The 25,583-nt window shown below is 46.4% G+C and overlaps 1 protein-coding gene across 2 annotated transcripts in view; it reads right to left on the bottom strand.

The window, feature by feature from the left end:
• PTCHD4 (patched domain containing 4) overlaps positions 1 to 25,583 on the bottom strand; it is a 67,020-nt gene that overhangs the window by 32,078 nt on the left and 9,359 nt on the right. The gene's annotated exons all lie outside the window — the stretch shown is intronic.

Genomic DNA, 25,583 nt, shown 5'->3' on the forward strand with positions numbered 1-25,583 from the left:
TCAGATATGCAGGTGATACCACTCTAATGGCAGAAAGTGAAGAGGAACTAAAGAGCCTCTTGATGTGGGTGAAAGAGGAGAGCGCAAAAGTTGGCTTGAAACTCAATATTAAGAAAACTAAGATCATGGCATCTGGTCCTATCACTTCCTGGCAAATAGATGGGGAAGAAATGGAGGTAGTGACAGGTTTTATTTTTCTGGGCTCCAAGATCACTGCAGACAGAGATATCACCCTGTAGTCAAAAGCACGTATAGTCAAGGCTATGGTTTTCCCAGTTGCAATGTATGGCTGTGAAAGCTGGACCATAAGGAAGGCTGAGCGCCAAAGAATTGAGGCCTTTGAATTGTGGTGCTGGAGAAGACTCCCTTGGACTGCAAGATCAAACCAGTCAGTCCTAGAGGAGATCAACCCTGACTGCTCTTTAGAAGGCCAGATACTGAAGATGAAACTCAAATACTTTGGCTACCTAATGAGAAGGACTCCCTGGAGAAGAGCCTAATGCTGGGAACAATTCACGGCAAAAGAAGAAGGGGACGACAGAGAATGAGGTGGCTGGATGGAGTCACTGAAGCAGTCAGTATGAACTTGGGTGGACTCCAGGGGATGGTGGAGGACAAGAGGGCCTGGAGGAGTGTTGTTCATGGGGTCACGATGGGTCAGACACGACTTCGCAACTAACAACAACTGTTGGTGGGTGGCCCTTCTGCCCAAATGAGTGCCATTCAACCAGTTCCACTGGGGGTGCATTTCCAAAAAGGCTTATTTCAGAGTATTGTGACTGGAGGCACAGGTGTCCTTAGCAGCACTGAGCACCTCCTTTCAGCTTGGACCCTACAATGCTATCTGAGCAGAGGTAGCCCAGCTTCATTCAATGGACCATGGTCTGGTAATTTCCCATTTGAACTCCTACAGTGAGACATGTGATTGCCTTCGAAAGCCCGGAATCTTCCACTGGACCAAATAGGGCAGAAAGATTATTGATGGGCACTGCCCAAAGTGAACATATCATGCTTGTACTTTTCCACCTAAAGTTTCCACCTAGTGCCAGTTCATTTCTTACTCAACGAGCTTGTATTATTGTTTTAAAGCACTAAAAAGTCTGGGCCAAGTTGCCTGAAAGATCATCGGCTCTGATGCAGACAGAGATATCCCACTCATCTTTTTTTTTTTTTTTAATTAAGGTAGGAATTGCCTTGTGAAACCAGACTAAGTTTTGTTTGTTCCAGCATTCTCTTTTTACAACTGCAGCTACTACCCTTCTCTGTCTATTTTCACAAAAGCAAAATGTGAAGAGAATGCCACTCCTTCATCCTCCTCTGCATAGCTGTTGACATTTATGTGCAAGCAGGTGGGGGTCAACATGGGCAGCTGCTCCCTGGGACTGAATGTAGAAGCACTACATTGCTATTTAAGTTTGACACCCCGTGCCACAACTCATTCAACATAGAACAGCCACCCACTTCGGTCAGCTATACTATGGGGAAGCAGGACTTCCACACACATAAATGGATTGGCCTAGGGTTCCCCCTGTACTCCTCATGGGAGTGGTAATAGAAACACAGAAACGGAGCGAGCCAGAAGGGGCTTCCCAGGCCATCCAGTCTGACCCCCAGTTCCAGCCGGCTCCGCTCGTGACATGCCCACCATGTGCATGTCTAGCCTATCTTTGAACATCCTCACCGATGGGGCCTCAACCACCTCCCATGGAAGCCCATTCCATACCCTCAGAGTCCTAACTGTCAGAAAGGACTTCCTGGCATCTAAATTGAACCTGAGCTTTGCTCGGCTGGAGCGCATCCTGCCTTCCTCTGCAGCGGAGAACAGGTCTCTACCCACTTCCATGTGACACCCCCTCACATACCGGTATGTCGCCCACAGATCCCCTCTGAGTCTCCTCTTCTCCAGGCTGAAGAGACCCAGTTCCCTCAGTCTCGCCTCGTACCCCATCCCCTGCAAACCGGCCACCAACCTTGTGGCCCTACGCTGCACTGATTCTAACCTGGCTATATCCTTCCTGTAACGAGGGGCCCAAAACTGAACACAGTACTCTAGTTGCGGATGCACCAGAGCTGTATAGAGTGGTAGTAATACCTTTCTCGATCCAGAAGCCACGCTTCTGGCTATGCAACCAAGGGTGGCGTTCGCCCTCTTGACCACCGCATCCCACTGCTGACAGTCAACCTGCAGCCCAGCACCCCAGCTTGCAGCCTGGTAGCCTGCAGTCAACCAGCACCCCAAGGTCCCTTTCTCCAGCCACTTACTTATGATACCCATTCCTATGCCCCAAGTGCAAGACCTTGCACTTATCCACATTGAACACCATCCTGTTGTCTGCTGCCCACTTCCATTTTCTGTCCAGATGCTTTTGGATCTGGAGTACCTGCTCCTCCGTTGTGGCCACTGCCCCAGTTTTAGTATCGTCTGCAAATTTGATCAGCAGACTGTTCACCCCTTCTTCCATGTCAATGATGAAGAGATTAAAGAGGATCGGCCCCAGGACAGAGCCCTGGGGGGACCCCACTTGTCACTGGCCACCATCCTGATGATTCCCCACTAATGGTTACCCCTCTGCTTTTGGTCAGTCAACCATGCCCTAATCCACCAGACAGTGCTTTGGTGTACCCCAAAACTCCTCAGTTTCTCCACCAGGATATCATGGGGCACTTTGTCAAAGGCCTTGCTTAAATCCAGGTAAACCACATCCACTGCATCCCCTCCATCTTGCCACCTCGAAACCTTGTTGTAGAATTCCACAAGGTTTGTTTGGCAGGACCTGTTTTTGCAGAAGCCGGGTTGTGTGGCTGCCAGCCTCCCTTCCCTATGTAGCATCACTAGATCTCTCTGTATTATGAGCCTTTCCATTGTTTTTCCTACAATGGACATAAGGCTAACTGGTCTGTAATTCCCCATGTCACTCCTACTACCCTTTTTGAAAATTGGGACCACTGATGCCACCCTCCAGTTTTCTGGAACTTCACCCATTCTCCACAAGGTCTCAAAAATGGAGACCAGCGGGTGTGAGAGAACCTCTGCCAACTCTCGAAGTACTCTTGGGTGTAACCCGTCAGGGCCTGGCACCTTTGTAACATCCAATGCCCTGAGGAGCCCCTCAACTTCTAGGGGGGGGTGACTCTAATCTGTGCCCCTAACTCCCCAGCCTCATCTAATCTCCTATGCAGATCTCCCCTGTCCTGCTTTGTCCTGCTAAATAGTCATTTAGCATCTGTGCCTGTTCCATCTTATCAGTCACTGGATCCCCTTCTTCCTTATTTAGCAGTTCCACTACTTGTCTCCCCTTCCTCTTCCTATTTACATGCTGAAAGAAGCCCTTTTTGCTCTTGCTCTTGTTATTCTTGGCAAGTCTCAGCTCGTAATCAGCCTTAGCCTTGCGAAGAATCCTTCTGCAACGGGCCTCCTCCTCCTGGTATACCCTTTTGTCCAATCTTAGGGATGGTCCTTGCTGAACAGAGTCCATTGGCAATCTGTTGGTAAGAGATTCTCCATGAAAAGCTTTTTCCCCTGTAACTTCTGCTGTCCAATTCTTTGCAGACCCTCTATATGGGCACAGGGGTTTTTCCACCTTTCCTGCCTTTCTGTACTTTCCTCTACACAACCTCAAGGCTGCACTGTGCTACAGTGGAGAGCTGCACTCTGTTTCAAAATTTCAGTTTTTTATCACCACCCAAAAAAAGGGAAGATGATCGCAAGCACAGGCGAAGCATTGGGTGATGATAATGGCCTCTAAATCCCCAGTAAGCTTCCCTAACTGGCATATGGTGAGAACCGTAAAAGCCTCATCTATAGACGCCCAGGGTAAATGCTGGGGAGTGTCCCAAGCTGCTGTGGCCGGGGCAGTGGCAATGGGGTTGGTGACTTCAAAATAGTGGCTTAGCTATATCAGTTATATATATATATACACACACACCTCAGGGACACTCCTGAGGTATTCTTGACTCGCCCACCCAAGATAAACTGGTGGAATGGCTTAGGCATGGTCCCCAGCTATGCTAACATGTGGCAATTGGGAAATAAGAACCATTGCTTAACTGTTTTCAGTTTACACCCAGGGAGGAAATCATCCAGATATCATGTACATATAGATGTACTTGTGGTAAATAAAATGAGTTTCCTATTTACATAGTACAAAAAGTGATGAATATGGTTCTTTCCTCACCCACAAAACACCTGTGTGCTTTGTCTGTTTATACCAGGGGTCCTCAAACTTTTTCAACAGGGGGCCAGTTGAAAGGTGGCGGGCACGGACCGGTGAGGCGGGGGTGCCTGTGGGCACAGGCCGGTGAGGTGGTGGCATGCATGTGTGCATGCGATGAGGTGGCCGCGGGCACACGCGCAGCGAGGCAGCGGTGGGCGCACGCAGCGAGGCAGCACCTTGCTCGATCGGACGTTTCCGAGCAAGTCCAGAAAGATCTCCAAGCTGAGCAAGCCGCCACCTTGCCACATGCGCGGTGAGGCTGCGGCGGTGCCGGCTGGCGCACATGGCGAGGCAGCAGCTCGCTCGCTCAGAGATTGCTTTCTTCGAGCGAGTCCAAAACGATCTCTGAGCGAGCGAGCTGCCGCCTAGCTGCATGTGCGGTGAGGTGGGCGGTGGCAGTGGCAGGTGCAGGCGCGGGGAGTCCAAAACCTCTGAGGTGGGCCAGGTAAAAGGGCTTGGCTGGCCGAATCCGGCCTGCGGGCCATAGTTTGAGGACCCATGGTTTCTACAATAGGGTGACTGGGTTCATACAACAAGACAAGTGGCCATCAATAAAAGACCGCCATTCCTTGTGTCATGCGAATACAGGAGTGGATATCAATCATTGGCAAGCATGATTGACCAGACTGACACAACAAACAAGCAACCACCAATTAAAAACCATGGTTGCTTGCTGTGTTGTCCAAACCCAGTCAAGGTGATGAAACATTGTGACTTATTGTGGCTGTCAGTCAGCCACAAGACCCAGCGATCTCTTGTAGGGTACCTCTGTGCCATGGTCGCTTGCTGTGTTATTTGCACTCAGAGAAAGCAACCCATCATGGTAGAAAGGCCAGAACAAGAGAGTTGCTTGGCAAGAGCAGTGGGTACTGCTCTTGCCAAACAGCTACCCAGAGAAAATGCTGACAGCCACTACTTCCTGCCTCCTGCCAGAGTTCGTCTTTGGGACAGGAGCCGGGCCAGCTGGCAGTGGGAGACAGACCCGAATGCAGTAGCCCTCCCCAGCTCATTGCATCCATCGCTCGCACCTGAGGGGAAACCCCAGGAGGGGCTAGGCAGGGGTGCCACAGGCACACCTCCCTCTCAAACATCCCCTGGCAAGGAGGCGGAGGAAAGCTTGTCTGCCAGGATTCTTGCGACTGCTTGGTACTCCATGGCAACCCTGTGCTATGATGGGCTGTTGTGACATGAGAACCTACCCACTGTTTGACTCGTGAGGCATAGCTGTGTCATCCAAGTCCTGTGCCAGCCCGATGTGGCAAGGAAACATGCCCGAGCCACAAAAAGCAAGTCTCTTGGCAAGAGCTGCAGAGGAACGTCGTTGCCACTCTTGCCAAGGGGCCAGGAAGCAAGTGTGGCTGAAGCTGCCGACCAAGTGCCCAAGCAGCGCTTGGCAGACACTGTCAGGCGCTTCCTCCGCTTGCCACTGCCTCTGCTAATTGTCCAGCTCTTCCCAACTGCCCCTGCCACTAGCTGGCCAAGGGGCTGGTGGCTGCTCCAAACTGCCCACCTGGCACTCAGGGGCAGCCCGGAGATGCTTCCCTGGCGTCTGCCCCCACGCATGGGGGAGCTACATGGAGCGGAAAGGCCACCTCCACCTGCTGCTTGGGAGGTCTCCTTTTCAGCGGAGGTGGGCTTCTCCCATGGGCCAGCGCTGTAGGCTGAAAGGATTCTCGGCGGCAGCACAGGGCGTATGAGCTGGGAGCAGGTCGTTATCTTGTGAGTCGGCCGCTCCAGTCCTGTCTCCACTGATCGGAGTGGCCTTTTGGCTAGCAGCAGTAGTGGGTGGTCATCAGGCTGGCCAGCCTGACATCCAGCTGGAGCAAAGCCTCTTGCAGTGCAGGACACAAGCCCTATTTGAGCAGCGGGATAAAGAAGTATCCTCGGCATCATCAGTCCTCTTTTGTCCCCATGGTACAAAAAAGGCTTGTGCCCTGAAGGGCAAGGAGGCCAACTTCCAGCTTTGGTTAGGCAAAGTGCAGTTTGATTTGCTTGGCCGTTACAACTTTCAGAGGCTGAACACTACTTGTGCAAGAAGGACAAGGGGACGACCATGACAAGCTAAAATTAGCTTGGGATTACAGCTCTGGAAGTGCTCCCTGGGATATCACCAGGAGGAAGGAGGGGGAAAGGGTAGGATGACCCATGATGACCCTGATTGCCTCTTGGTCTCAGCCTGGCTGCTGAGCAGGTTTCACCAACCCAGCATAGCAATTTAAGGGTCTGCAAGGTGAATGCCAATAGCCCGATATTTAGCACTCACCAGGCCTTTACATGCATCCCAGTTCTATTTGTCTGCTTGTGCTTATGAAATAGGCCAAGGGTGATTGTCATCTCAGCAGCAAGCAGATTCCTAGCTCTGGATGCTTGGCATTGCACTGTAACACACTAGTTGACATAGGCTGACCAGAGGTAGCTGCTCTCATTTCACCTGCGGTCCTCCACATCCAGCCCCCCTTTTCACAAGCAGCTGTGAGAAGCAGATCTCCTGGTAGACTGCAGAGCAGGTACGAGAAGAAGCAAGTGGCAGGCTGCAGAGGGGAGGAAGAAAGGGGCTGCACTTTCCCACTGCTTCTGCAACAGTAACTCAGACTTAAAGGGTCATCTCTGATGTCCAGAGTAAGACACACTCCCGGTGCAAATGTAGCCTTTCCTGCCACATTGCAGCCTTCCTCCCTGCCTGCAGCATTAACATGACATTCCCCAATGAATGTTTCCACAAATATTAGTACTGTATCATGGATTTATATCCCTCCTTTCTGCCAAAAATGCCATTCATTTAAATTGAATACATTATTTTGCACAAATTGATTCAAGCGATGGTTTGCAATCTCATGCCAGTTCCAAAATACTTCAGGCCATTGCATCACTTGCAATATGGTGGCACCAAGGAACAACTGATGATACAGCATGTGTTTCCCCCTAAACAGTCTTTCTTGAAATTAAGCTCCTTTGATTTTTGTGGCACCTACTTCCATACAAGTAATCTGCAGCAAGGATTGCTAGGTTGTAATACTTTCTAAATAACATTTAAAGAAATCATGTGTGCAGATTTCATCTTTTGCATTCATGAATACTGAGAATAAAATTGCAGTACAGTGGGACCTTGGCTCACAAACTTAATCTGTTCCAGGACTCTGGTCATGACCCAAATTAGTCATGAGCCAAGTCAAAATTTCCCCATAAGGGTCAATGTAAATAAGGTTAATCCGTCCTGCAACTATTTTTTTTACTCACAAAAATTTGAAGCAAAGTGAGAAAGAACAACAAAGATCGTGGCCATCTACCCCACCCCCCAGCAATCGTGTGGGTGGTTGGGGGAGATGGGAGCAATTGCAGGTGCGCTGGGGGGGGGGGAGGCGGGCACGCTCAGGCAGGAATACAGGCACAATCACGACCATCTCCCCCCTGCAGCACAACCATGATCACACCCGTGCAGGGAAGGCGGGCGCACTTGCAATCATCACCCGATGCAGCGTTCATGACCTGCGGCAAAATTTTTCAGAAATTTCTGTTCACAACCCGATTTGGTTATGAACTGAGGCGTTTGTGAGCTGAGGTACCACTGTATGTTGTCCTTCCTGTACCACTGTATGTTGCTCATTTTGGCCAAAATATTACCTCTTCCTAGATGTTTAATAAAATTCTAACCTATTCCACACCACAAAATAGGAGTATTCAATGAGCTCGGATGTTTGTTATCTATTAGAAGTCATGGCATCATGTAATTCCCAGTGGCCTCCATCTCCTGGGAATGCTGGCAAGGCTTAAAAATTAAAACAAAGGGCCAGAAAAAATATGCAGCCATCTCTCTGTCAGTGGAAGACACCAGAGGACCAATGATCCTGTGATAGTGAGCCTGGGGACATTCAGCACAGTTTTTTTCTGGATATCTTGAAGAGACCAGCAGGCTCTTTTCATCAGATGGATGGAAGCTTTTGTGGTCCAGGTACTAGCGGCAAGATGTCTCTTGCTGCTGACTGTGCCAGTTCTGCTGGCACAGATATACTCTCCATTTGTGGATGAATCTGTTGAAGCAAAGCTTCAGTGGTGTCACATTATTGTTTTGCAAGGATAAACTGGCATTCCTGGTTCTTGCCATACAATGTCATTTGACTGCAGTTGGGAACAGTCAAGAATAGATTCACAGAGGAGTAGAGTTTACTCCGCAGTCCTCCAGGTAAGGTGATTTTTCTGAGCTAAAGCATCCAGATTTATTCCCGAGTGAACTAGACAACAAAGCAGAGTGTCAAACCTCCACAACCTGGCATCCAAGGGGTTTCACAGCCAGCCAGGTTAATTGGTGACTGGTTGCCCCAGCTCTGCCACTGGATTAAGTCTGTGCTAACACAGCCTGATTACCTATCAGCTATAATTACTTAGCTGCTACCACCTAAAAGTCAAGAGCAGCAGAGCTCTAAAGTATGAAGGAGGCTGATAAGCAACCATTCTGCCAACTTGGACCATCCAACTGGTCAACCTACACCTGTGCAGCAGCTAAGTGGAAAAGACCAAGATAATAATGGGGTGAAATAAAATTATTCACAACCTACCGACATCAGAACACATCAGAAATGGGCTTATTAATTAAAATATAATTTAAACAGGTGAAATACACAAGAAAAACTTCGTTTCTAACTCTTAAAGCTTCCCCTAGCTATTATAACAGGCAATTGTTTCTGTGCTACAGAAAATCAATTAAAAAGAAACAGACCAATAGCTGAGTCAGGAATTACAGGCTCTCTCTATCCTCTTGCTAGATGAAGTGCACAGCTAGTGAAACCCAACTGGAGAGAAAAGGCTTGCTTACGTGTAACTGTAGTTCTTCGAGTGGCCATCTGTGCATTCACACATATGGGTGCTGCGCCTGCGCACTGCCTGTAGCCGGGAAGATCTGCAAACTTTACGGTTTTGGCGGGAACTCCGCTCTCCTCCCCCCCACAGTATAAGAAGGCGGAGTGCCCGCCATTTCCCCAGTCTACTGAAGACCGATGTTCACCCCCAAGTGGAGACTGCAAGCATTACACATTCATATCATAATTACACGTGCTCTCAATGAGGCACATGAGGTAAGTATGGAAAACAGGCAATCGCATAGTCAAGCTGGTTCAGTAAACCCAGTCACCGACACCGAGTGGGGCCAGCGGGTGGGTTATGTGAATGCACAGATGGCCACTTGAAGAACAACAGTTACAGGTAAGCAACCTGCCTTTCTTCGTCGTGGCCTCTGTGCATCACACATATGGGTGATTGGTAAGCTAACCATACCCGGAGGTGGGATGGTGTCACCACTGAAGAACTGAAGAGAGGGCTGCGCAGCCGAAGGAGCAGTCCTGCCTGGCATGAACGTCTAGACGATAATGCTTGGCAAATGTGCAAGGGGTAGGCCAGGTGGCCGCCTTGCAAATGTCATGCAGCGGAATGCCAGCGGAGAAGGTAGAAGAGGCTTCAACAGCTCTTGTGGAATGGCCTCTGGGCATTACAGGAAACTAACTTGGAGAGCTGATAAAAGAGCTCAATAGTCTGGATGATCCATTTAGAGAGCCTTTGGGACCTGATCGAGGAACACTTGTCATGCTCGGAATATTTCAAGAAGAGGTGTTTTGTGTTCCGAAAAGACTCAGTCTGGGATCGATAAAAAGCTAGGCAGCAATGAATGTCGAGGGAGTGTAATGGAGTTGAAGGCGTAGAGAAAAAAGATGGTAAGACAATGTCCTGATTGACATGGAATGGCAAAACAACCTTTGGCAGGAAAGCCGGGTCAGTGCAGGGAACAACCTTCTCCTTGTGGAAGTTGAGGTAAGGAGGGTCAATACGGAGAGAACAAAGTTCACTACCTCTCCTTGCTGATGTGATCACCACAAGGAAAGCTGTCTTCCAAGACAGTAGACGCAAGTTGGTAGTGGCTAAAGGTTCAAAAGGAGGCTTAGTGAGTGCTTGTAAAACAACGGAAAGGCTCGGTGTCAGGATGACTGATCTAACCAGTGGCTGGAGATTCTGCAATCCTCTCAGGAAGTGCCAGATAAGAACATTGGAGAATACCAATGAGCCCAAAACCGGGCCACGGTAATGAGAAACAGCCACAATGTAAACCTTAATTGATGAAGGTTTCAGTCCAGTCTGGTGTAGAGGTAGTAGAAATTGGAGAATATTCTCAATAGAAGCCGAGTGAGCGACAAAATGGTTGGCATCAGTGAACGAAGTAAAACGCCTCCATTTAGCCACATATGAATGGCGAGTAGCAGGTCTTAGTGCGGATTGAAGAATGAATTGTATGTCCAGATGTAGAGCACTCGGATTCGATGAGTTATTTCGTGGTACCGGAGACGAAGGTACAGCTGTGGCAGAGAGCCGCTGGGTCAGTGTCAAATTCGATAAGATTGTCGGTACCAATGAGGTAGTAGGGCTTATCGAATAAGCCAGGCTGTCAGATTCAATGAATGAAGGTCTGGATGCTGCACCGCTCTGTCTTGTTGAGTTAGAAGATGTAGAATTCAAGGAAGCCGCTGAAACGTGTTGTTGGAGAGGTGAAGAATGGTGGGAAACTATGGTTGATGAGGCCACCAAGGAATGCCGAGGATCCCTCAAGCATCATCCTGATTGATTTTGGCTAAAGCCCTCATAATGAGTGGTACTGAGGGAAATGTGTAGAAAAATCTGTCTGTCCATGGAACCATAAGAGCATCCCCAACTGAGTTCGGACCAATGCCCACTCGGGAGCAATACGTCTTGAAGACTGGATTGCTGTGTGTGGCAAAAAGGTCTATGTCTGGAGTATGTACAGAGTCAATGGCAGTTGAGGTAGACAGAACGGGGTTCTGATGGATAGATTGTCCTTTACTGTCCACCATGACAAAGTCCAAAGGATGGAGGTAGGCAGGTGAAGCGGACCGTGTGGAGAGTCTCGCTGTGGGTGAAAGAGGCAATTGAACCATAGCTGCAGCTGCCTCATCCGCAGCCTGGCACTGGGGACCGTGGAGGCCATGGAGGCCGTGTGGCCAAGCAGCTTCTGTACGGACAAAGCGGGTATGGTTCTGTCCATGTGGATTGGGTGGGTGGACGAGCAAAGTTTCTCCTGGCGATCTTGAGGAAGAAAGGCTGTTGCACATAGGGAATCGAGACAGGTTCCGATGAGATCAATGATCTGCGAAGGAACAAGGCAGGATTTTTCATGATTACTACGAAGTCTGAGACTGTCAAGGAGGGAACATGTAGTACGAATCGCTGATAGAAGGCCTTCTCTAGAAGAAGAGATGATCAACCAGTCGGCAAGGTATGGGTAGACAGATGTGTATCCCTTCTAGTCTCAGGTGGATGCAAAGAGGGGCCATGCATTTAGTGAAGGCCCTTGGCGCGGTAGCCAGTCCAAAGGGGAGAACATTATGCTCAAAAAGGTTGGAGCCGACTGTAAAACGGAGTAATCGTCTGTGGGACGATGGATGCTAATGTGGAAGTAAGCATCCTTCAAGTCTAGAGAAGTGAACCAATACTCTCTCCTGAGCAGCCGAAGGATATTTTGAAGGGTGGTCATTCAAAACTTTTTTGTTTTGATGAACTTGTTGATGCTACGTAGATCCAATATTGGACGAAGACCACTGTCCTATTTCAGGACCATAAAATATCTCGATTAGAAACCGTGGAGCCCCTCAGAACGCATGAGTTGTCGAATCACTCCTTTATGACGAAGCTGAGAAACTTTGTCTTTGAGAACTGAAGGAGGCATATATCGGATCGGTCCCAACGGAGGTACGGTATCAAACTCGCTTTTATATCCGTGCTCCATGATGGACAAAACCCACCGATCAGATGTGATAGACTCCCAAATGGGGAGTCGACTCTGCAGTCGATTTCCAAAAGAAAGAGGGGAGGGTGGATTTAGGACAAGAGGAAAGGTTTGCTTGACCCATCAATGTTGCCGCTTGTCAGAGTCAGGGCGGCAACGACTTTGCTGATACCGCTGAGCCGGTTGCTTATGGTTGTGCCGTTGGCAGGTCTGGAACGGCTGCTGGCCAGAATATTGCGGGTACGGCTGGTACCGGTACTGAGGATGAGACCAGGACCACTTGCTGGGCTTCAATCTCCAGTGACCTAGCCAATCTTGCCATCAGTTCCCCAAATGTCGAGTATGACTCCTCGGGTGAACTAGGACCTTGCATTGTAATCAACCCATCCAGTGAAGTTGATGCGGCATCTGAATCCTCAAAATCCATGTCATAATGGAATGGAGGACTGGAAGAGGAGTCGGCTGGCGAGGAAGGGTGCGTGGGCTGAACAGCTGCCGATGTTGAGGGAGCCTCTCTCAGAACCGGAGACGAGGTGGCATGATGGTGATGGACGGATAGATAGTATCCGTAGGGTGCATAATCATCCCAGGGCTTATGATGGGATGTTCCGTAGGTCAACTGCACCCAATCTCCAGACAATCGGCTGGACGCATGCTGCTGCTGACGCACCTGCTGTGGTGGGAACCTCGGGGAGACCTCAGGCTAAGGCTGTGTGGTCGACGAGCATGCCGTTGGAGGGGCCATTTGTGGAAAGTCCCGGATCTCTCCGTCAGAAATCGATCCTGGCAAGGCTGCCTCCTGATGGTCCGGTGAAGAAAGGGCCGAAGGAACGATCTGTTGAGGGGACCCTGGTGGGGTCACCTGCATGGCCAGCTGGAGGTTAGGGCCATTTGGTGTTGGCATCAATGCAGTTGTCAGGACCGACGGAGCGGATGATCCTGAGTCACGGCGATGCAGCTGGTCGGCCTTCTTCAATTTATGGGCCACCTTGTCTGCCCTGTCTTTCTTGACCTTCTTATGGACCAAGGACTTATCAGAGCCACTATGCTTCCTCTTCTCCTTTTGCTTACGAAGAGATCGAGAGGAGCATTTAGCCTCCAGCAAAGTCACTCCATCAGCCAATGGGCGAGAGGGAGGAACAGCCAAGGAAGAGGGCTGCGAAGCGGGCTGAGTCACGAGTTGGACAGATGAGAGCAGAGCCTGGTCCCAAAGCAGGCAGTTTTCACGGTTTTTACATGCCTGTTTGGTGAAGGCCTGACAATGGCCGCACTTATCAATGCTGTGGCCTTCTCCCAGACAGAGAAGGCACAGATCATGAGGATCAATGGGGGACATCTTGGCCCCACACTGGGAACACTTGTGGAAAGCCACACACTGAGCCATTGAGAGAAAAATAGAGAATAGTGAAGTATAGCGAAAAGAGTTAACGATAGAAGGGTGTGTGTGTGTGTGTGTGTATTTGGGGAGAAAGGGGAAAGGGAATTTAGAAAGAACTTCTAACAGGGAAGGGAATGTAGCTTGGAAGATCTTAACAAGGAATCTAACTAGAGAAGAAGAATAAACTGTAAAGGGTTTAGAACAATAGTCAAGTATAGCTACAGTAAGAGATGAAAGACTCACAGTGCACCAAACGGCGGTCACAGGAAGACTGGGGAAATGGTGGGCACTCTGGCTTCTTATACTGTGGGGGGGAGGGGCGTGGAGTTCCCACCAAAACCGTTAAGCTTTTGAATCTTTCCGGCTACAGGCACTGCACAGGCACAGCACCTATATGTGTGATGCACAGAGGCCACGACGAAGAACAGCTAAAGATTTGCTTGCACATCGGCCAGGCAACCCTAAGTCTAGCCTATTCAGATGTAAGTCCCATTGCTGGATTATAGGGTGACAGCTTTAAAGGGCTTTGTTGGTGGAGTAGACACAGTGTTCAGATCTGACGGAGGATTCTGGACAGGAATGAAATGAAGTTATATCATTGTCCACCTCAGGAAGAAAGATTGGGGTCTGGGTATTTAACCTGATACATTTTTGCAAGCAATTTTCTAAATACGTTTTAAACAATATACACATTCCTTTCCCCTAGTACAGTAGTACCTTGGCTCATGAATTTAATCCGTTCCAGGACTCTGGTCGTGACCCAAATTGGTCGTGAGTCAAGTTAAATGTCCCCATAAGGTTCAATGTAAATAAGGTTAATCCCTTCTGTAACCATTTTTTAAATCAGAAAAATGTGAAGCGAAGTGACAACAACAAAGATCGCGGCCATCTTCCCCCCACCACCCCGAGCATGAGTGCAGCCATCTCCCCCCCCACCCCCAGCATGACCGAGATTGCGCCTATCATCCCTGCATGCACCTGTCATCCCACGCACTGGGGGATGGGGGAGAGAGACGGGCGTGATTGCGGGCGCACTGGGGGAGGGAGAGATGGGCGCAAATGGTGCGCTGGGGGTGGGGAGATGGCCGCGACCGCAGTTCCACTCATGCAGGGAAGGTGTGCCTGATCAGAGGCGCGCTCCTGCAGGAAAGACAGGCAGAATCTCGGCCATCTCCCCCGCGGCTCTGCTTTGCTGCTCCCGTCTTTCCTGCAGCGGCGCGCCTCTGATCACGCACGCCTTCCGTACACGAAAGCAACTGGGATCGTGGCCATTTCCCGACTTGGGGGGCGGGGGGAGATGCGATCTTGGTCACCACCCAAAGCGGTGTTCGTGACCCAAGTCAACATTTTTCAGAAATTTTTGTTCTTGACCCAATTGGTTCGTGAACCAAGGCATTCGTGAGCCGAGGTACCACTGTATATGCTTTTCTGTACCATTTTTAATACGTGAATGCCATTGCAAAAGTTAGAGAAATAAAAATTGTGATGGATAACTATATTTCTGTTGGTGGATTGGTTCATGAAATAGGTGAACTTGCATTAAAATGTGAACCGAATTAATTTTGACAGAGATGGGACAAATGCACATGCACATACAGAGAAAGTGGTAATATTTCAATTGTTAGTTTATAACTGCATGGTGGCAAAAGGCATTGGTGAAACCAGCCTTCTTGTGAAAAAAACTGAAAATTGTAGACATGGGTGAAAACATCAGCTTTTGCACTCTCTCATTGTGGTAAGTTTTCAGTTTTTAACCATGGACTTTTTCTTACATATTATGTGTCAGACTCTGCCATCCCAAAATAAAGTTTTAAAATTGCTTAGAGTATTTTGAGGAAGGATTGTGCCTCGAAACAAGACATTTATAGGATGTTTTCTTTATTGCAGGACACAAACAGATGTTTGCCACTGCGTGTGTGCTGTGATTAACTGCAGCTCTTTAGTACTAGCAAAATACACACATTTCTAAATCCAGTTTGATATGCTTACTTCATTTTCATTTGTAAAGGTGCACATAAGACATACTTCAGGTGCATCTTTAATACAAGAACTGACTCAGGTGGTTGTGATAAAGGGAACATAGTGAATGACTGAAAGATAAGAACGAAAACAAAAAGAAAGAGTCAGTGTGGCAGAGTGCTGAACTGGGATGGGGGAGGTCTGGGTTCTAGGTTCAGCCGTAACTTTGGGCCAGTCATTGACTCTCAACATAACCTACCTCACAGTTGTTGTGAAAATAAAATGAGGGGGAGGAGGACCAAGTAAACCACCTTAGAGGGAAAAGGCAGAATATCAAGACTGCAAATAATTAAATATAAATAAAAAACTGAATGCACTTATGTGGATAATACAATAACCCATACAATAGGTATATTAAACTCCCAGCACACTGGACTAGATAGGCCTTTGGCCTGTTCCAGCGGGGCTCTTCGTATGTCTTTATGCACTGCAATAAATTCCGTCTTTCCTGAAGATATGTAACCTTACCAGGCCTGAGTGGGGCACTAACTATGGCCATTAACAAATGACTTCTCTCTGTTCAAGGAACGACTAACCCAGAATGTGAATGACTAGTAAGAACCCAGCTCAGGTATGTTAGGACCTAAAAGCCAAGGGAACCTCTTCCATTGTAGCCCTGATCTGGGATCCCAAAGAAGCTGTAACAGATTCAAACAGGCTCAGATTTCTATGAATCTGACCTATGGATTCTACAGCAGACCAACATTTTCTGAGTTACGCAGATTCCACACACTTCCACACCAGTTCACTGCTTTTTCTTAGTAAATGAACTTATGCAAAAAATCTGATTCTATCAATGAGTGAAGGACAAAACAAAAGATGCCTGACCATCTGTAAAATACAGATGAGAGAGATTGAACAAGGTCCATACATCCAGAACTCTTGGTACTGTGTATTCAGTACCGTTGACCTAGAAACTAGCACATTTTTCAAATAGGAAAAAGCACGATATGGACAACTTTGGATTGCATAGGTAGTAGAATGCCCTTGTGGGGTTCTCAGGGGAGCAGCAGAGATGAGATCGGAGTTTTTCTAGACGTTTTTATTATGGAAACCGAGGCAAACAAGAATGACAATTTAATAGCTCTGTTGAAGGTTGTCCTTCAGTAGAGGGTACAAGAGGATATAAGAGGGTAGGTCGCAGCAGGGCTGCGTGGTGACTGCTTCAGCTTGCAGCAGGGAAGGAAGATGGGGGAAGTGGCAGTGCAGTTGCAATGTTGAGGAGGAGGAGGAGGGGAGTTAGTTGCATATTTCCTTCTTAAGTTCTTGTCAGGAAGTGAGGATCAAGGAATCCTTAGCATCAGGGTAAATCAAAACTGGAAGTCAGCCAGCAATCATCTAGGAAGTGCTGCAGACACCTTCAAAGATTGAATTGCCTGAACTCTGAAGTTTACGTCATGATGGATACAAGCACCTTTGTCCTCAAAATGTTTTGTAATTATGATGATTCTAAAATTTCAAAACAAAACCCTGAAGAGAGAAAATATGACTACATAGATTTAGATATATTTGGTCTAATGCATGCAAGTGAAACACACACACACACAAATACAGCTAAGAATTATACATACACTTCAACAAAGACAAATTGAGTAGCCATACAACTGTACAATTCACAAGTGGCATTGATACACCACCCACTGAAAGGGTGAAGGCATTGTTGGGTTCTCAGCCCATTGCATTATAGGAGATGGAGTGTTTTTTCCAATGTTGTAATATCAGTATTTTAGCTTTCAAAAGGACACAAATAAACTTCCAAGAAGCTGGCAGATAGTTTAAGAGGAAATTGATATGAATAAATATGAAAGAGTGTTCTGATATAAGAAACACTTGTATTATAAAGTAAATTAACCTCATCCCCAGAAGAGGCAAATACAGCTTAAAAGAAGCTTTAGCTGTGTTGCACCTGCAGCAATTAGTTGACTTGGACAAAACCACTTTTAAAAAGGTGGCATTCAATAGACATGGAACAAGACTTTTTTGCTGAGAGCCATGGCATTTCAGAGGCAGATGCCAAAGAGCAGAGCGGTTAATTAGGAAAAATGCAGTTCCCTATTCTTTTCCTGCTTAAGACTAGAGGTATTGTATTTATCAGATTTTCCACCTCAAAAAGCCCCAAACACCTGATGCAGATGATACTGAGTGGTTGTAGTGGTGAAGGGGGAAAATTCTTGTTTTCCATCATCACTGTCACAGAGTAGGCTCAGTAATGAATTCTTACGTCTGTTCGGATTCAGGACAAGATTTCCTCTCTCTCTCTCAGTTTGCCTCGCTGCCCTCGACTCAAATATATTGAAGGGAGGGGATGGACTCTGTAAAATGGGGCAGAATGTTTTCAGAGTTTTGCTAGGTATCTGACCTTGATGTAAACTAATGTGAAGGGTAAAACACATTCTGAAACCACTGATGAAGTGTATACATGGCCAGATAATGACACTTAGTAACTGCTAGAATGTCTGCCTCGGATCCCTTGAGATTCATGCCGTAATGCCACAGCAGCCTCTATTTTACAAGCTGCCAAACTCAAACAATATGTTTGGCAGTAACCTGGCTTTTAATTTCTCTTCCTTCTGTGGAGAGTAATTCCTGCTTTCGATAAATATGTGTGTTAGATTTGATACAGTGGTCCCAAGGCAGCTGCAAAGGAAAGCATCAAGCTGCAGGTTATAAATTCATACTCAGCTATGTCACAGCAATGGTTAAGCAAGCCCAAAGCTGGACCAGAGCAAGCCCACGAAGGACGTAATTTGAATGACACTTGGACCAATATTGGAGGGTCAGATTTAAAGCAAATACACAGAGGAACTTTATCACAAGCCTCAGAACAGTGGCAAATCCTGAGATTTGATTGTCTGCCATTTTGTTCGCAAGGGCCTCCATGACCATAAACTGCCATGTTCAGCTGGATATTGATTTTAACCATGCAGGGATGCCCCTTCCCAGCCAAATCTAATTTGGTTCTTTTTCAGCCAGTCTCCAGTCATTATTCCTGAGAAAGTTAATGGAGTATGTTGTGCCTTCTCACTTCTGGATAAGATGTATCCACTATATTCAGGCTTTAGATAGGAGATGCAGATGATTTTGGTTGCACTAGAGGACAGACTACACCAAAAACTAGATAGAGATTCTGCTCAAACACTCCATGAAACTTGTTCAGGTTGCTGGGCAGAGGCACTGGCTGGGTTCATGGATTTGCCCAGATTCACCAGCACATGATCACATGTTTACCCAGGCAGTGCAGCAAGTGCGCTGCTCCATCCTCCCAGCCTTGCCACACATACCAGCAGCCCCAGGAAGCAAAATCCCTGCCCTCTTTCCATTCATGCCTAGGGACTCCTCCTGACTGGTCCATTGGTCCTGAGGCAGGTTTTCTCCCTCACCCTCCCAAGGGTGCCTGCATGTCTGCAGTGCTTCCAGCTGCTCCAGCCCTCACAGTTCTTTATTCAAGGGAAATGATCCGTCTTGTCATGATTCCTCCTTCACCAACCATGTATTTTTGGTTTGTCTCCGTGTTTCCCAAAATAAACAGGGAGAGGGACACATCAGTCTGCCGGGGGAACACAGCTGATGTTTCTGTTGCTGGAGTGCTGAGAGCAGTAGAGATCAAAGGTTGGAAGTGGCCACTTCCACAGCTGCTCTTGGCAGGGGACTCCATAGCGTTTCCATACCAACAAGGTATAATGTCAGTCTTGGGTCCAGACAATCCGAAAAGGCATAATGAAATGTGGAAAAGCTTAGACTAGTCCTTTGATTTTCTCATGATTTCAGGAAACTAGTCCTATCATTCATGAACGCTGGAAACTGGTCCAGACACCGACAGTCAGATTTCACCATGGCTTCCCATGTCATGCAAACCCAGCCAGGGTTTTATTGTGGCTCAGTCCTTATTGGTAAGACTACTTCAGGAAGATAATGTGGGAATTCCTGTTTGAAGCTGATGTACAAATCAATAGGTGTAATTTTCATTGGTTAATCATGCAATCATTGACATATAACCAGGCCTGAGAAAAACCCTCTTTTCTAGGAATCAGCATGTGTGCATCCCTGAAATGTGGCTGACACTAACCAGGCACCAGTCCATGGGGAGCTAGTTGGCACTTGACAGATAACAGCAGTTCAAACTAAGGGCAACTCGCACCAGCCCACCCCTTCCTTCTCCTCGTCTATGAAATAGCACCCCATCATCCCCACCCTCCTTCAGAGCATCTTCTTTGATATGCAAGTGGGAAAGATCATGCCATTGCAACTTTCCACTTCTGTAACCCATTAGAAAGTGTTAACTGTGGTATCTGTACCCTTTAATGATCAGTGTATAAAAGGGTCAACTGAGGAATGCTCAGGTGCACCAACTGGAACAATTGGTTGACAACCAGTTATTCTCGAGAATAAATCTTTAAAAAGAAAACCTTCCCCTGTTGTGCATTTTGAGCATACGCACACCAGGATATGGACCTTTTGGTCAACAATAACAAGGGTTAGACATTTTCCTGAGAAGGAAAATGTTGTAATTTGGGTTGACATTCCCTCTACTGATTGCTTCTTGCTTATGATAGCCCCATCCATAGAAAATATTGTCATCTGGAAATACAGAAGCCTCTCTCATGCATGAGGAGATGCTGAAAGAACCAGGCATGTTTAGCCTCAAGAAGAGAAGAATGAGGGGAGATAGAATAGCACTCTATCAGTACCAAAATGGTTGTCACAGATAGGAAAGACAAGCTCTTTTTGATCATCCCACAATGCAGGACATGAAATAACAGGCACAAGTTACAGAAAACCAGATTCCAGCTAGATATCAGGGAAGGTTTCCTGACTGTTAGAGCAGTATGACAGTGGAATCAAAGAGGCTGTGGGCTCCCCCACACGAGAGGCATTCAAGTTGCAACTTGACAGTCATCTGAGAGGGAAGGCTTAACTTGGAACCCTGCACTGAGCAGGGGGTTGGCCCTAAAGGCCTTCTGGCCCTTCCAACTCTAATGTTCTATAATTCTATGTTTCTATGATCTACCTTACCTGAGAATAAGACTTTCTGAACAGAGTGCGACTTATTTCCAAATATACATTTCTGCAATTGTGCTGTAACAGCCTGGATAGGTAATAGCAGGAACATTGGCATATAGGGGCAGGCAAGTGTGTTGATGCAGGTTTTTCCACCACTCCCAGTGTGGCTTCTCCTGCTAATGGAAAAAACAAGGAGTATCTGTGTATAGTTTGTTTCTCTTCTAACAGAACAAACCCAAGAACAAATCCTGACTTATGACTTTGTCTTATTAGAAACAGAGCAAGTCAAAGGATCTTGGTTCAGAAAAGAGGATGCCTAGTTTGTTTAGCCACTGGAAAGAGGATGCTTGATTTGTTTAGCCACTCCTACTGGAAGAAAAATGCTTGCTTATTGTTAAGGCCACTGGGTATGTCACTACTGCATATACAGTACTGGACATACCATATTCTATTGCCTGTATCACTGCTTCCAGAAATTATGTCAAAATTGCAAGTTTCCTCATTGCTCAATAACAACAGAAGGCAAGAAAGGGCTCATTTCTTACAAAGCAAATTGGCAGAATATTACTTGCACATTTCCCCTTGTATTTCTGACTTTCTTGGGACTTTTTCTCTTTGCTTTTTTAAAGGAAAACTGAGACTCCACATCAGCTAACCGTTATGCTGATAACTAGCATCTAACTAACATTTTGTCAAGCCGTTTCCATCCAGGTTTCAGTTCTAGTGATTGCCTTTGCATCACAGCTGTTCTCCGACTGCTGTAGGCTATACATATCTGCTTGGGACAAAGCCCAGGTAGTCCCTTCTGCTCAGACATGCATTGGCAGAGTGACCCACAGCAGTGAAGCTCCCACCTCACGCAGCAGACTTTGGGAGATCTTGTATGGGCTCACATAATAAGCACGGAAGTAATCATCACTGATTTGTTCTACCGTAAGCCCATTTGCAAAGTAATTTTTCTCGAGGGAAGGAAGAAGATGGAGGGAGGAGGAGCACTGGCAGGGTTGTGTGATCTCTGCTGTAGATGATCTCCCTGGATTAGCTGGCTTTTCACCCAAGGGTGCTTCACCTCCTGCTGCTTCTCCACCCTCAAATCTTTCTTTCTGCTGAAGTCTTTTTCTGAAATCACATGCCGTCATCTCCCCTTTCTATATGCAGTATGTGAGCATATGCTTTTTTTTTTTGGTCCTGTGGGCCCAAGACCCAGATTTTCTTGACACTGCACTACCCTGATTATAGTGAAAAAAATGCTTATAAATTCCTTGGAAACAGACTAAATCTGTGGTCCCCAACCTTCTGAGGCATGGGGTCTGCATTAGAGTGCCCAATGCCTAGAAGGCCACCTCTAAAATCAAAGTGTAACAAAATTATTAACCTACTGATTTAGATCAAAAGTAAACATTCAGAGATCAATGAAGAAATGTTAACTTGAATGCAATCCATTTTGGAGCAATATTTTACTGTGGCATCCTTTTATCTAGCTACGCATGCTTGCCTAGTCAGTGTGATTTTGTGGCTGTTTTCTGTTAATGTCCAAGGCATTAATGTTCAAGTCAGGGTTTGTGACAGACACACTTAAAATGTGTGTAAATGTTCATGTGTAAGTCTTGACCTACACTTGGTTTTCATAATTTTCATCTTGGAAAAAGCATCTTTGAAGAAGATGCATGTGCTGCCAAAGACGGTGAACATGCCAGCCGCAAAATTTTTTTAGGTTGACAAACATATCAGGTAGACCACAACAGAAATCTAACAGACTGTTTTCTTCGTAAATGTCTCTGAGATGATCTCTGGTTTGCAAATCAGTTCCATTTGAAAAGAATTACATGCATCTTCTGGTCCTACTTCAAATGAATTCTGAAACATTCTTATTTCCTTTTCATGCTTGCAGCAATCCATGAATCTGTTCTGGAATGCTACCTGCAATGGCTTCAGTGCTTTGATGTGTCTTTCCACACTGAAATATAAATTCCCATCCTTCTCAAATTTTAGTTCATTGCAGCATGAGAAGTTTGAAATGTTATTTCTGCTAACTTGCTTCGCAAAAATGTTTTGCTTTGTTTCAAAAACTTTCAATTCAGAATACATGTCACACACAAGCTTTCCTTTCCTCTGCAATCTTAATTCATTGTGTTCAGATGCTCTGTGATATCAGTTAAGAAAGCCAATTCAAAACTCCATCCAGAGTCAGAAAGTACTTCTTGACCTTTTCCTTTCTCTTTGAGAAAGACATCAGCTTCATAAGGAAGACTGAAAAAACGTCTGAGGGCTTCCCCTCTGCTGACTTCTGCATGGTACAATGCATCTCCATATTCTACATCTATCTCTGGGAGAAAATTTTGAAAATGATGCTGCAGTTGTAGGGCCTTTCAAATTCTGCAGTGTACACAATTCTGTAATTCTGAAATCTGTTCCCCTTTTAAATATTAGTAGTTGAGCAGTGTCTGTAATGTCATTGTTCTTATCTAATGTGAAAGGGGAAAAAAATCAAAACTTTTTGCCTTGACAGTCAGTGATATTTGCAGTTCTTCTCCTACTTCTTCAACATGCCTGGTGATTGTAGATGCAGTTTAAGTGACAAACTAACATGAAGTAACTTATCAGGGTACATTTCCTCCAATACTTTAACCACACACTTCTTAACAAATCCACCATCCTTGAATGATCTACTACTCTCAGCAATACATTTAGCAACATGTAACTGGCCCTCGCAATCAACAGGTTCTCCTCAACATGCTTTCTAAAACTATTTTGCTGCAAAAACATTGTATTTTAAAGAGAATTTATCTTGTTTACTCCCACCTCTCCTAGATATATTGAGTTGCTCTTGTGACAGGATTCAAAGTGCCTTTTAACATTGTATTCTTTTAATACAGAGACAGTTTCAAGACATATCGGGCAAACTGCTTTATCCTCATTTAAAATGAAGAGGAATTTAGTAATCCATTTGTCACTAAAGACATAGTGCACATCTGCAATTTTTCATTTCTTTGAAACAGCACTTTCTTTTGCAGACATCTTTTAACAAAATTTTTAGCAGAGCAGCAGCTGCAGAGATTCAATATTCTTGAATAAATAAAAATATAAGTATAGTTTTAGGGCTCTAACTCATCCCTTTCCCATTAAATCCACCCCACTCTGCCTGCTGTTGGCTGGGAATTTTCATTTTGACCATTGCAAAGCAAAAAGATCCCTGCCTCTACAGTTCTCAAGACTATTGGGCCATATGCACAAGCTAGGAAGAATTTTTTAAAAAATGGTTTATGAATCTGACCTAGCAGATGGCAGAGTTACAATCCTAAAAACATTGATTACCATGAATTTATTAATAAATATACTGCCTTACAGTTTAAATCTAACATGCTAATACTCTAAAAATTGGGGGCCATCCAAAAAAGTGCAGGTGGAGAGAAAGCGTGAATGCAAGGGCAGCCTCCCAGCTGGAGCGGAGGATGCAGGGTGCACTTGCCAGCCAAGCCTCAGTCATGAGAGGCAACGTGGAAGCCAGGAAGAAGGGGACTTGGCTGGAGGAAGATGTGGGAAGGGAATCCTGCAAACATCCCTGCTGAGAGAGCTCCTTCCCTCTCAGTCCAAGGGGCCACTGAGCTCCTGCAGCCACAGATGCATGAGAGGGCTCGGAGCTGGCGTGGGTGGGGCAGGAGAGGAAGAAGCAGGCAAGGCCAAAAGTCCGAGCAAGCAGCTCTTGTTGAGGAAGGGCGCATGCCGGAGGCAGCAACGTCACCAGTAACCCTGGAAGCCACTTGGAGGAGCCTTGATGGGTGGAGCCTCTGGAAATGTTCAGTATGCAAAACACTTTGTATCCTTTTTGCAAAAATACCAGGCCTTTTACACTCCTTTTCCTGCCTTTTTTTGCAAAAGCAGGCCAGATTTCCTGCACCCATCCACACAGCTGCTTTATCTAACCTTTATCTAATCTATATAGATAGCCTTCCTTCCACCTGGCAATGCATGGAGAGGGGAGTGACAAGGCTGGGTGGAACAGGTGCCTGAGCTCTACTAGCTACCAAAGCACCAAGAATGACCAAAATGCTGGTATGGACCAAGAGGGGGTTGCCAGAAGGAACCATGAGGACCAGAAGAAACCAAGTTGCTATTGTGTTTTTTGTAAGAAAGGGACCAAACCCAGCAGTAGATGGTGCCTCTGGAGGCAGGGAGGAGAGTGTGGGTCTGCTTCCAAGTAAGTGGCTATAGCATTGCAATGCTAGGCTTAGAAATAGTGAAACCCACATTTTGATTTGTGCATATGTTGTGATAATAAAACAAAATTTAAAAACTGGTGTTGACATGCCTGACTGTTAGGTCTGTTGTGCTTAACAGCATGATCTAGCATGGCTGTTTGTAAACCTCTGAGCCTGGAAGTGTCCTGTGGAGGTTGAAGAAGCACAAAGGTGAGAGTCACCTTTGCATTCCTCCTAGTACACAAGCAGTGTAGAGAGCTGACTGCTATCATCTCTTTAGATGGCCAAAATACTACACATACAGGATAGGGGATATACGGTATACAGAGGTATAGTGGATCATGGCTGTGGCCAGGGCAGCTCTTTCCATGCCAGCTGCAAGGGCAGAGGGAAGGCACCCAATTTAGGGGTCCAAGCTCTGACCTCAGAGCAAATACCTGATGCTGGAGCTGGGATTCTGCATTCTCCCAAGACCATTGCTACTCTGTCCATCACCCATATGCTTCCACCCTCAGTCTATTGTTCTTTATCATGAAGCTGCTTCTCAATGACTACTCGATCATCTACTACTGTTTAGTTATCCTGGACAGGCTGTACAGCAAAAATAAGAACTCAGTGAAACAAAACCAGGAAGAAAGTCTCCTTATGAGGTATTCCATATGGTACAGCTTACTGTAGCACAGTACAGTCCAAGAGATCATGCAATTAGGGTTGCTTTAGATATTGCCCACCATTGTAAAGTGCCATATAAGCTAAGCTAAATCAAATTCTACACAGAAGAGAAATAAAGATTTACTTCTGCCAGGGAGGAAGCCCTTTCACCTGCTAAGGCAGATGTGGAAGAGAAGGGCTCCCTACAATCTTTATACAAGCATTTCTAACATCTCTGCAAGCATCTCAAGAGGCCATGCAAAATTCTATATTAAAACTGACTTTAGAACAAAAGAACATAGCAGCGGAACAAGAGAATATAGCGATAGAACAAAGAG

This window comes from Varanus komodoensis, unplaced genomic scaffold (genome assembly GCF_004798865.1).
Source record: "Varanus komodoensis strain SLA01 unplaced genomic scaffold, ASM479886v1 scaffold47, whole genome shotgun sequence".
NCBI classification, from domain to species: domain Eukaryota; kingdom Metazoa; phylum Chordata; class Lepidosauria; order Squamata; family Varanidae; genus Varanus; species Varanus komodoensis.